This window comes from Cupressus sempervirens, chromosome 10 (assembly GCF_028749045.1).
Source record: "Cupressus sempervirens isolate cs-2001-9-10 chromosome 10, ASM2874904v1, whole genome shotgun sequence".
In the NCBI taxonomy this organism is placed as follows: domain Eukaryota; kingdom Viridiplantae; phylum Streptophyta; class Pinopsida; order Cupressales; family Cupressaceae; genus Cupressus; species Cupressus sempervirens.
In genome coordinates this window covers 148,119,188-148,133,538 of record NC_143127.1, presented here as the reverse complement: position 1 = coordinate 148,133,538, position 14,351 = coordinate 148,119,188, and positions in this window count along the sequence as shown.

The window sequence follows — 14,351 nt, the reverse complement described above, 5'->3', positions numbered from 1 at the left end:
ACAACTATTACAACCCACCCTTGATCCTGATAAAGGCTATGTATCTTGATGTAATGATAATATTATATGTAAAAAAAAAATTTACTTTAACATTTAGATACCATGCAATAATAATAAGATTGGTAAATACATTAATTCAAAGGGTGGGATTGTAATAACATTCTAGAAAGAGAGTTTATCCTTTTGTCTTGGTGTCTTGGAGTGTTTTTGTGGTTTATTTGGTGGTTTATTCGACTATTTCAGTCCCTATTTTGGTTGTTATGTGAGGGTCTTTGGGTTTGTGGTGGATCTTTTTTATCTATTTCCTTGGTCTATTCAAGGAGACTTATTCATTACTATTGAAGGTTTGTTCATGGTCTTGACCATGGTATCTTTGTTCTTTAAAGAGGGTTTTTCCCCCTTGTTTGTCTTCTTAGTGGCTTGTGGGTGGTTGATGTGACAACCAGTCTTGCTCCTAGCCTAGCATCCTCTAGAGTACCTTAGGTCTTTCACTTGACCTAATAGGTTTTCTAGTTACTCTATTCTCCTTAGGATCCTAACAATGCGGACCTAAGTCATTCAACTAGTGTACACCAATTAGTAAGAACAACTCTCCATTACCATTCCCAAAGCTTGATTTAGTCTTTCCACTTCTTCACACAAAGCTAATAGGCTATCAGAGAGGAAAGAAAATCAATCAGTTCAATATTATACAACAACAAAATGTTGTCACAGAACTAAGCTGAAGCACAGCAATGATTTGATAAGACAAAAAACAACATCACATAATAATAATCTTCTTGATCATGAGCAAAAAGCATGAACAACAACCTCAAACTTTGACATTAGCAACCATTGCAAGTGTTTGGAGCACATGGTGTCTTTCTCATGAAACTGAAGAACTTGGTATTCGATGACATCCGGCAACCTGCTAGTTTTCATGTGTTCATTGGAACACCCTACAATTGAGAGGATAAATAAACAATTGATAATATATTTGTTCTTTTCCCTCTCGATATTGTGTAATAAGAAAAGTTTAATAAATTTAAATTAAATAAATTGTATTTGATAGATGTATAATTAAGATGATAATAGTAATAATAAGCTCAAGTCTTCGGATATATAATATCAAGTAGTCATCATGAATCAAATTTCTATTGGATTATTAAGCTCTCAAGTCTAATGTCTTTGTTGAATCATAGAGATCACAGGTTTGAGAAAAATTGCCTTTGAGACACTTATATTGAATTAGTTATTTTGAATTGATAGAAATATGAAGGCTAATATTACTAGCCATTTTTAAGAGAAAATGGATGAGATATCTATTATAGTAGTATTCATGGTTATGCCTTGTATTTTGACCTATATAAAGTAATTTATTTTCCAATATAAAATGAAATATATTTTTCTATAATTGAAATATATTTTATTTACTCAAAAAATAGATTAAACTATTTGTAGATTTGTGAAATATTTTTTAATTATTAAAATAAATAATATTCATCATATTAACTAGACACATATCATGTTTATATTTTAAAAAATGGATACATTACATTTAAAGACTAATATAATTATATATTACATTACAACTTGTATGTGTCTATCAACCTTCTTATTTAAATAATATTATCATACTTACATATATCTATATGAGTATATATTTTTAATGTATCTTTTGTGAAAGAGTTTTATTTTTAAATAATGAAATAAATGCTAGAAACCATGTAAAAACATTATTCAAAAAAAAGTAGTTTGACTTAGACTTGAAGAGCTACAATTAATGGAATAAAAGTTTTTCTTCTATAAATAATAACATTTAGCAATTGCACTATTAAGGGTAGCTTGAGATAATTTTTTAAAAAAAATTATGATGCATCCAAAACTAATCTTAGTTTAGGTTTTGGAGGAATCATCATCAAGAATTATAAATTGTTTATTTCTTTGCATACAAGTTCTCCTTCTCACAAAACAAATATTGAAGTTTGAATGTTTGGTTACAAAGGTGGGTTTAAATCTAGGTTTCAAATAATAATGCAATAAATAATAGAAATTATGTAAATAAATATTTACTTTGATTTAAACCTATAGAATTCCAATTAATGGGATAAGAGTGTTTCTTCTAGAAGTAAAATCATTCTGCAATTGCATTCTCAAGGGAAGCTCGAGATAAATTTTCTCAGTCATCCTAAAGTAATCCTAGTCTAGGTTGTGGATGACTAAGCATCAAGTATTATAACTTGTTTGTTTGATCTGCACAAGTTCTCTATGCTCTAGTCATTAAAACCAATGAATTTGAATGTTGAGTTACAAGATAGGCTCAAATTTTGGTTTCAAGAAAAATGTAATGAAATAAGTTGTTAAAGGTAATGGATCCTTAGAACAAAAGTACATTAAAATTATTTTCTCTTGTGCATTATTTTGGAAAAGGTAATACTGTGATTGACATAATTGCTAATTAGTGTATACTCAAGACATTATATATGTACTTCTTATTGATTTAGTGATTAAAGGTTTCATTTGGAAGGATCTTATAGATAAAAATTCACTTTGATGTGTGGCTCTCATCATTTGTGTGAATGTCCTTTTCCTTTTCGTTTATTTTTTTATGTGCTACCATGGTATTTCATCAATTTAATGAGATACTAGAGGATTTTTTTTAAATATTGATTAAATTTAATATCTAAGTACTAGATTATAATTTTCCTTGATGTGTGACTCTAATCATTTGTGTGAATATCCTTTTTCTTGTTGTTTATTTTGTCATGATCCACCTTGGTTTTTCCTCACTTGTACAGGGTACTCAAGGAATTTTTATAAATGTTGATTAAATTTTATATCTAATAGATCATGTGTGCTAGCATGCAGCATTCTTCATTGCTATGGTTAGTTTTGGTTTTCATGCAAATATGCATTGCTAGTGTGGTTGGTTGTACACTATTGTTTGCAAGCTAGTTGAGATTAAATGATAATTTTCTGCGGTTGGTTGTACACTAGTGTTTGCAAGCTAATTGAGGTCAAATGATGATTTTTTACACTTTACTCCATATTTTTTTGCTCCAAATAATTTTTGTTTCTATTTTAAGGGACTATTGTCCACAAAAGGATGTGAATTATTGATTGCATTCATTGTCTAAGTGACCCTCCTAGGGGTCATTGAATATTAGGTCTAATTTAGGTCAAGAGGCTTAAATTATAATAAGATGATTTGGTGAAGAGACTTGATTCTTATCAAGTCAAAAGCTAATGTAAATCTATTGGTGACTTCAATAGAGTCATGGACATGACTCACTTGGTTGGCACTTCACCCCAATAATGTGGATTTTCGTAATGATGTTAACATCTAGTATTCTAATGATTAAGGAGGATAAGGAGAGGGGATATTTATATTTATTTTGGGATTGGGTGATTTATAGGGGCTATTGAAGCCTTTTAGAAAATTCAGTTTGAGGACTATATAAGAAGAAATTTGGTTTTTGTGGAATGATAACCAAAATTTGACCTCATTCTACATGTTGGTCTTCTTATGGTGTTAAAAAAAGTCTTCTTGTGTTATACATAATGATAAATTAAAAAAGTATAAAAGAACTTTAATTTTTAGCTATATATGGTCTTGTTCCAAATATGAAGCATCACTAGGTTGGTCTTTATTGACTTATTAGCTAACTTTGGTGAGGCTTACAAGTCAACTCATACATAGGTAGATATTTCAAATAAATATTCAAATGTGATGAAAAAGGTTTTAGAATATTCTCCAAATGGTTCAAGTGGATACTAAGGTTGGGGGATCACCTCCCTATAGTTCTTTATTGTTTTCTTATTTTTGGCCAGTCTTAGGTGCTAGAACTTTTTCTTCTTTCATTTTCAAATTTTATCTCAATTCATGGCCTTTTAATAAATTTTATATCCTTTAAAAGTGTCAAGGTACTTTTTCTTGTCTTTGCTATGATTTGCAAGGGTCTTATTTCCTTCTAATCTCTTTGTAACTAGTTTTGTACTTATGTTAATTATCTATAATGTTTGTTTATCACTTTTTCATAATTAATAGGAAAGGGCAAAAATTAGATCTATCTCCATTTGTATCAAAAGCATTATACTTAAATAATTATCTTATTTTCTCATTATAAATTTGTATTATCTATTAAACCTACTAATATTCCATGCAACATATAGATAAGGAGATAAATATATAGAAAAGACATATAACTTTAAAAAATTGTTGGATACACACATAAACATAAATGAAACTTTTACTAAACAAGTGATACTTTTTATCAATGTTAAATTTATTTTATTTTGGTACATGACTACTTTTTAGTATAGTTTTCAAAAATTCAAATAAAGAATTACTTTGTATTTTTTGAATGCAATTTCTCTCTTCAATGTAATATTTGATTTATTTTAATTTTACATTTATTATAGGTCCTCTATGTTTTACTATTTAGAAATAAAAGACTAAATTAGTTTTAAAATTAATTTACTAAAGTATATGTTTATTCCAATAAGTTTACCTATTATTTTATTTCTCTTCTTCATTACCAGTGGTGCTCTGATTTTGTTTCCTCAATCTTTTGAAAGGATAATCAAATATTCTTAAATTTTATAGAAATTTCTACATTTTAAGAAACCACCATTCAATATTAATATTTTTATTTTTATTTTTATTTTTGGCTTATAAAGAGTTTTATTTTTAATTTTGTTGAAAGTTGACTGTGAGGATATGAACACAATTATTTTAACCCACTTTTGACTCTAATGTTGATTATATATATTGATGTAATTATAATATAATGTGTACTTAGTTTTTTGACTTTTGAATACCATGCAATTTAGAAACTTTGATAAATACATTAATTTAAAGGTTGGAGTTGCAATAACCCTTCAAAAAATCTAACTAAGACTTGCAATGGTCACAATTTAGTTATACAAGCATTTTTCCTTAAAGTCAATTATTACAACTATTACAACCCACCCTTGATCCTGCTAAAGGCTATGTATCTTGATGTAATGATAATATTATATGTAAAAAAAAAATTACTTTAACATTTAGATACCATGCAATAATAATAAGATTGGTAAATTCATTAATTCAAAGGGTAGGATTGTAATAACATTCTAGAAAGAGAGTTTATCCTTTCGTCTTGGTGTCTTGGAGTGTTTTTGTGGTTTATTTGGTGGTTTATTTGACTATTTCAGTCCCTATTTTGGTTGTTATGTGAGGATCTTTGGGTTTGTGGTGGAGCTTGTTTATCTATTTCCTTGGTCTATTCAAGGAGACTTATTCATTACTATTGAAGGTTTGTTCATGGTCTTGACCATGGTATCTTTGTTCTTTAAAAAAGGTTTTTCCCTCTTGTTTGTCTTCTTAGTGGCTTGTGGGTGGTTGATGTGACAACCAGTCTTGCTCCTACCCTAGCATCCTCTAGGGTACCTTAGGTCTTTCACTTGACCTAATAGGTTTTCTAGTTACCCTATTCTCCTTAGGATCCTAACAATGAGGACCCAAGTCATTCAACTAGTGTACACCAATTAGTAAGAACAACTCTCCATTACCATTCCCTAATCTTGATTTAGTCTTTCCACTTCTTCACACAAAGCTACAATCAACCCCAACAACTCAAATGACATCCCAAATGGGGGAATGATCGTCTAGGAAGGCATTTGGATTCCCTTCAAGGTCCACAACCATAACCAAACTTGAAACCCTAATCGAGTTCTAGAAATCATGCAATATTATGTTGGACAAACCACCAACCTTCCCCTTTGAGATTCGTGACATGGCTTAACCACCTCCTATGTTATATAAGTCTAGTGGTTGTATCGAGCATTAATAGGTTGATCTTTTGGTGTAATGACAACTCTAGCTTGTAACAAGTGGTATCAAAGCTTGGTCACAAGTTTGAATCTCCTTAGGTAATGCTGAGGGGGGAATTGTTGGACTAACTGCCAGCCTTCCCCTTCAAGATTTGTGACATTGCTTAACTACCTCCTATGTTATATAATTCTAGTGGTTGTAGTGGGCATTAATAGGTCAATCTTTTGGTGTAACAACAACTCTAGCTTGTAACAGATTACACAAAAATGCTTGTAATGAGACTACAAGCAATTAGCCCTCCAAATTAAGCAAAACAGGGATAACTTGGAAAAAACTCTTAACAATGGGGGGAACCTATCCACTAATCTTGACACCCTTTTCAAAGAACTTAAGGATTCATGAGGTCTCAAACTCTCAAGACATTCATACAGTATGACCTATATGGTGCCTATAAATCAGGGTTTCCAAGGTAATTGAACCAATTTTACAAGAACAAGTTTAATACTCCTTAAAACCTTCCACCAATGCTCCACCCTAAAGTTAGGGTTCCTAAACACCTTCTCCTTTCATAATCCATACTTTGATTGAAGCTTTTCATGCATTCAATTACTCATATCACCTCTACTGCATATTGTGATCCCTAGCCATGCATCTTTGGCTCGCCTAGGGCATCACCACAAAAATGCTTCCTTAGCTTTCAAGAGACACTCCTTAACTATACCATTTATAAAAGGATTCATATCCCCATTCCCAAGAATTTATATATATCCTATGATGGGAGAGGGAGTTATGACCCTATTTTGCTCCAACACTGGATTTAGAACAACAGGCAATCAAAAACCAAAATAATTTATACAAGCAACTAAAACCACACAAAATAAAAAACTAACACTATAAAAAATCACAAATAAAAGTCCTCTAACACTTCCAACAACAACAGTGCCAAATCTAATCCATTAAAGTGCCAAAATCCTCAAAAGCATAAAATTGTAACTATAAACTTTCTATTCAATCTATACACACAGAATTTTCTCAAAACTTCTAACCTTATCAAAAGGTCTAGGCTAGCCATATAAACACATCCCAACTCCTATCCTAACCATTTTTTATAGGCATTTACTACTAACTACAAATCTTCTCGAATGCAACAAACAGTTGTCAATGACAACATTGACAAATTTTAAGCAATTTTTACATCTTTGAGTGTTTGATCCTCAAACTTGCTCCAAAGGTTTACAAACCTTTCCAAAAGAACTAAATGGATGAAAAAAATGTAATAAGGTCCTAAAAACACTTATTTTTCCACCCTACCCTTTAAAACACAAAGATGCTCAATTAGACTTAAATAAGCAACTATGAGCGACTTAGACCTCAAGAGGCTTTGACACCTTAACCTACCTTGCCCTAGGACTAGGTTAGTCCTATTATTCACCTAGTGGTGTGGCTAGCACCAATACAAGAAAAAATACCCTAGGATCCCTAGGTCTCCCATGAGCCCACCTAGGTGCCCCTACACCATACTCCCCCACAAAAGAAAACTATATTACTCCTATGGACAATAAGTCTTGGGGATGCCTGCATTACTGAAGTTTGCCTTAGTAACCCAAGTTTCTTCTAAATCAATCTTTACCTTCCACTTGATGAGGTGTTCCATATACACCCTGTGCCTAGTGGCTTCTTAACTCTAGAATCCAACACTTGTTCAGCTTCCAACTTGCTTGATGAAGGTACTAATGTAGGCTCCAGATCAGTGTTGACCCCATGACTGCTTTGAGCTAGTGTACCCTTGAATTCAACCAAATATTGCACATTGAAAATAGAAGAGATGCCGAGATCTGATGGAAAATCAATTTTATAGGCGTTGGCTCCATATTTGGGTATAATTTTGCAAGGTCTCACTCTTTTCATTTGTAGCTTGGTTGTCATATCTTTTTGCAATATGGACTTATTCAAATACACCATAACATAGTCACCAACAGAAAATTGAATGTTTTTCCTTCTTTAATCCACCTTGGCTTTCAATTTTTAGGTATTATCTTGGACAATCTTCTTGACTTTCTCTTGGATTTCTTTCATGGTTTGGGCAAAATCCTCAACATGTCCACTTCTATGCTCCATTCCTCCAAGATCCCTCAATTCACATACCCCTTGGATGCAAGGGTTTTTTCTTATGGTCATATTCCTACTATCATTGTAAGCATACTTTTCTTGAGGTATGATCACATCCCATGTTTTCCCATACTCCTTACTTAGGCATCTTAAGAGATTACCTAATACCCTGTTAACCACCTAAATCTAGCCATCAATCTAAGGATGGTATGTTGAACCAAATGATAAGTTTGTACCAAGTCTGCTCCACAAAGTCTTCCAAAAGTGGCTCAAGAACTTCATATCTCTATCTAAAACAATGTTTAATGAAAGTCCATGAATCCTTACAACCTCCTTAAATAAAATATTTGCAATGTGGCTAGCATCACTGGTAGTCTTACATGGAATGAAGTGCCCCATCTTACTGAACCTATCAAAAACCACATAAATACTATAATAACGTTGTTTTGTCTTGGGCATACCTACTATGAAACCCATACTCACACACTCTCATGGTCCATTTGGGACTGGTAAGGGCTGATAAAAGTCATGAATCACTCATCCCACCTTTAGCTTTCATACATACCATGCATTGTTCTACATACCTAGTTACATTTCTAACTAGTTTAGGTCAATAATAGAACCTTTGGACCAGTTCTAGGGTTTTTCTCACACCAAAGTGTCCACTCGGGCTTCCATTGTGCTTCTCATGTATTAGGTTCTCCCTTATTGATCCCCTTGGTACACAAAACTGGTTGCCCTTAAATAGCAATCAATTTTGTAAGGTAAATTCAGAGAACTTACTATGAAAATGGTTCTCGTTATCAGAATATACCTAATATGCCTCTACAAAATCTTCATCTTCCTTCTAAAGACTCTTGAAGCTCTTTATCCCAATGCTACACAACTAAACTTCTTAGACTGTTAACAACAATCTGTTTAATTTATCTACCACCTTGTTCATCTACCCCTTCTTATGATTGATTGCGAAGGTGAAATCTTGTAGATACTCCATCCATTTCAAATGTCTATTACTCAACTTCTCTTGAGTATTGATGTAATTGAAAGCTTGATTGTCAATAAACACAACAAATTCCTTGGGCAATAGGTAATGTCTCCACTTCCTAAGAGACTGAACTAGATCATAGAGTTCTAAGTCATAGGATGAATACTTATTTTTGGCCTCATTAAGTTTATCACTAGAGAAGGCTACTAACCTACCTTCCTAGCTTAACACTCCCCCTACTGCTAGGTCACTTGCATCACACTTTATAGTGAAAATTTTGTCAAAACTAGGTAGTTACAAAATAGGTTGGGTAGCTACTTGTTTCTTTAGTATCTCAAATGATTTCTCAGCTTCTAGGGTCTATTTAAACTTAGACTTGACCCCGTGCTTTATGTTATCTAGCAAAGGTGCACATATGCCACTAAAATTCCTAATGAACTTCCTATAGAACTGAGCTAGACTATGAAAAATTCTTACCTCAATAGATGCAGTAGGTGATGGCCAATTGAGGATAGCAACAATCTTCTCTTGATCCATCTTCAAGGATCCCTTAGATACCACAAAGCCTAAGTACACAATTTCTTGCTTGAAGAAGTCACAATTCTCAAGGTTTATACAAGCTTCTCCTCATGAAGTCTCTGCAATACTGCTTCTACATGCTTAATGTGCTCCTCCATTGTCTTGTTGAAGATCAATATATCATCCAGGTATACCACCACAAATATCCCAGTGAAGCCTTTAAGCACCTCATTCACAAGCCTCATGAATGTGCCAGGAGAATTAGAGAGACCAAATGGCATCACAAGCCATTCATAAAGTCCATTTGTTGTCTTGAATGATGTTTTCCATTCATCTCCCTCCTTAATCTTGATTTGGTGGCATCCACTCTTCAAGTCCAATTTGGTGAAGTACATAGCTTCTCCAAGATAATCCATGAGATCATCAATCCTAGGTATAGGAAACCTATACCTGATTGTGATCCTACTTATAGCCCTTGAGTCCATACATAGTCTCCATTTTCCTCCCTTCTTGGATGCTAGTACAATAGGGACTACACATGGGCTTATGCTCTTCTTGATCAAACCTTGGTCCATTAGTTCTTGCACTTTTCTTGCCACTTCAACTTGTATGATGCTTTGTTTGGTAAGGATGCACCAGGAACAAAGTCTATTTGATGGCTTATTACCCTTCTAGGAGGTAGGATAGTAGGAGTGCCATCACTCATAATGTCTTTGTACTTTTCAAGCAATTCTTGTACCTCTGCATGAAATGGGTCCTTGATTGTCTTGCCTTCTCCTTTGGACTTTAACACAACTACAAAACTTTTTCTTTCCTCATCCTTGAGATCATTAACAAATTATTTTCCACTACATAGCAACACACTAGGCACCTTGGACTATGATTCCTCTCCTTCCAACAAAGATTGGATTTTGAAAGTTATGCCTCCTTTCTTGAATGATATAGAGTTTTCCTCGCCATCATATATTTCATCTCTATCATACTACCAAGTTCTACCAAATAGTAGATGGCAAGCACCCATAGGCAAGATATCACACAATTACCTATCCTTATACCCTGCTATGGAGAAATCCACCCAAGTTTTTTCATTGACTAGTATACTTTGACCCTTTTTGAGGTAGGTCACCTTGTATGGGTTCACATGTGGTATTTTAGTTAGTTTGAGCTTCTCAACTACCTCCTCTGATATGATGTTATCAGTAGAGCCTGAATCCACCACTACCTTACAAAGTTTTCCAAGGATCTCACATCTGATCCTAAATAGAGCTCTCATATGCTTATGTTCATCAGGAGCAAGTTGCTTGATCAGTATCCTCTTAAACATAAGGTTCTCACTTTTTTCAAACTCTATGTGATCCACTTCATTCTCCTTGCAGCTATAGTTATCCTCTTGTACATATGCCATTTTCTTGTCATGATTTGAAGAAGAGGGATTTTCAGGGCATCTATATGTTGGGTGGCGAAGTTGACCACAATTATAACACTTCATACTAGAAAAGTATGAGTTGCTTCTGTCTGATCCTCTACCTATGTTAGAACCTCCTTGGTTACCTCTTCCTCTACTATACCTCCTCTAGGAATGCTTTTAATGGTTTTCTCAATGAGCTTGGTCTCACTTTGGTTCCCCTACTCATTACCCCTACCTTGGTATCCTCCTCTTTGTCCTCTCTAATTTCTTCCCTTGCATCTATCTTTGAAGTTTGATTCCCCTTTCTTCCTAGTCTTCTCTTCGACCTTTAGGGCTAATTGATGGTACCTTTGAACAATAGTAGGTGTCCATAATCTTAGCTCTTCTTAGATACTCCACTTTAAACCACCCAAGTACCTAGCCACCTTTAATGGATCTTCCTCTTGCTTCTTTGATCTAAGGCATAATTTCTGGAACTCCTATCTATAAGAGGCCACATCCAAATCTCTTTGTTTTAGTCTGTGTCTCCTTTTGTGGAGTTGAATCTCATATTCCTCTAACAGGAAATTATCCCTTAGTTTGGTTACCATGGCATTCCAATTGGCTATAGGCTTCTTGCCTACCTTGACCCTCTCATCTTGAATATATTTCCACCAATTCAATGTTGATCCTCTAAGTCTTGACTTATCTTCTTTTATCTTTTGTGCCTTTGACATCCCTTCACATTCAAAATGGTTCTTCATCCCATCTATCCAATCCATCACTGCATCTATGTCCATCTTCCCACTAAATAGTGGCTCACCTTCCAAGGCCTTCCCTCCCAGGGCTTTAATGGCCTTCAAGAAAGGTTCTTCATTCAAGATACGATCTAGCTCAAGGACAACATCTTATTTTTCTATCTCCTTACCCCTAACATTGCTCTCTTCTTCCTTCTTCTTGGCCACATCAGCAACTGCATCCAACTTCACCTTTACCTCTACTAAGGCCTCTTCAAGGAGTTTATTCTTCTCCTTTTTCTCATCAACTTCCTTAGCTAGCTCTGGATTATTCACCATACTTGACTCATCCACTGACTCTCCAATAGTTGGAGACATAAATCAAGTTCCCAAGTCCTTAACTTGCTCTGATACCACTCTAATGTGACAACCAGTCTTACTCCTACCCTAGCTTCCTCCAGGACACCTTAGGTCTTTCACTTAACCTACTAGGGTTGCTACTTACCCTATTCTCCTTAGGGTCCTAACAATGAGGACCTAATCCATTCAATTAGTGCACACCAATTAGTAAGAACAACTCTCCATTATCGTTCCCTAAGCTTGATTCAACCTTTCCACTTCTTCACACAAAGCTACAACCAACCCCAACAACTAAAATGACAACCCAAATGGGGGAATTATCATCTAGGAAGGAATTTGGATTCCCTTCAAGTTCCAAAACCATAACCAAACTTGAAACCCTAATTGAGTTCCAAAAATCATGCAAGATTACACAAAAATACTTGTAATAGGGCTACAAGCAATTAGCCCTCCAAGTGAAGAAAAATTGGAATAACTTGGAAAAAACCATTAACAAGGGGGGAACCTATCCACTAATCATGACACCCTTTTCAAAGAACTTAAGGATTCATGAGGTCTTAAACTCTCGAGACATCCGTACAGTATGACCTATACTAGTGCCTAAAAATAAGGGTTTCCAAGTTAATTGAACCAGTTTTGCAAGAAAAAGTTTAATATTCCTCAAAACCTTTCACCAATGCTCAAACATTTGGGGTTCCTAAACACCTTCTCCTTTCACAATCCATACTTTTATTGAATCTTTTCATGCATTCAATCACTCATATCACCTCTGTTGCATACTATGATCCCTAGCCATGCATCTTTGGCTTGCCTAGGGCATCACCACAAAAATGCTTCCTTAGCTTTCAAGGGCCCCTCATTCATTGTACAATATGTACAAGGAGTTATCTCCCCATTCTCAAGAGGTCATACAGATCCTTCAGTGGGAGAGGGAGTTATGACCCCATTTTGCTCCAACACTGGATTCAGAACAACAGGCAATCAAAAACCAAAATAATTTATACAAGCAACTAAAACCTCACAAAATTACAAACTAGCATTGTACATAATCACAAATCAAACTCCTCTAACACTTCCAAAAACAACAGTTCCAAATCTAATCCATTAAAGTGCCAAAATCCTAAAAAGCATAAAATTGTAACTATAAACTTGTTATTCAATTCGTACACACAAAATTTGCTCAAAACTTCCAACCCTATCAAAAGGTCAAGGATGGCATTATAAACACATCCCAACTCCTATCCTAATTGTTTCAGATAGGTATTTTCTCCTAACTACAAAGTTTCTCGAATGCAACAAAAAGTTATCAATGTTGTCAATGACAACATTGACAATTTTTTAGCAATTTTTACATCTTTGTGTGTTTGACCCTCAAATTTTCTCCAAAGGTTTGCCAAGCCTTGCCAAAAGTGTTAAATGAATATACAAAATTTAAGAAGTTCCTAAAAACACTTATTTGGCCATCCTACCCTTTAAAACACAAAGATGCTCAATTAGACCTAAATAAGTAACTATGAGCAACTTAGACCTCAAGAGGCTTTCATAACTTAAACTACCTCACCCTAGGACTAGATTAATCCTATTATTCACCTAGTGGTGTGGCTACCACCACTACAAGCCAAAATACCCTAGGAGCCCTAGGTCTCCCATGAGCCCACCTAGGTGCCCCTACACCAGTGGCTCTATGTTGGATGTTTCCCTTCAAGGGATACATTAGAGCTATGTTCCAGGTGGTGGAGGTTTTCTTCGTGTAGATTTGACCATGGTTGTAGTTTACTTGGATGAGGTTGGATGTCATGTTTTTATGGTGACCAGAAGTGTGGTAGGATGCTTTGGTGGTATGTTCTACATGGGGCCTATTGGGACATGTTGGAGGCTCCTGGTGAATGCTTCCTCTCTTCACTATGAGTTTAAACATAGTGTTGTCTTTGGTTTTCAATGCTAATTTTTTTCTTTTCTTATTTTCATTTGGACTACACATTTTAGCTAGTAAGGATAGTGGTCTTATTTTTTATGATGGTCACTCTCTGCCAATAGTTTTCAAGGACACATTGTGGTCTTTTATTATTTTTGGTTAAGGATTAGTGCAAGCTTTAGTTTTTTTCTTGTCCCTATTGAGTTTGGGTATTTTTTGATGGCCATAGTGAGGGCTTGGAACATTCTATTTACTTCTTCCTATTTCATTGTTCATATAGAGCTAGAGACTTTCTTCGCTAAAGAGGATTCTCGCAACATTTTGTGGTCTTCTCTTTTTTTCATTTTCTAGGATGAATCTTAGATTCATGGGAGTCTCTTTATTTTGTTGGTCTCTTAATTTTATTCTCCTATATAGGTTTCCTCTTTTTATATTGAGGTGGAATGGAGTTCCATAGAGGGGTGACTTGTTGTTATGGTGATGTTTTTTTTTTTTTTTTGGATGGTGTTGCGTGCCATTTTTCTATCTTATTTAAAGGCTTGGGG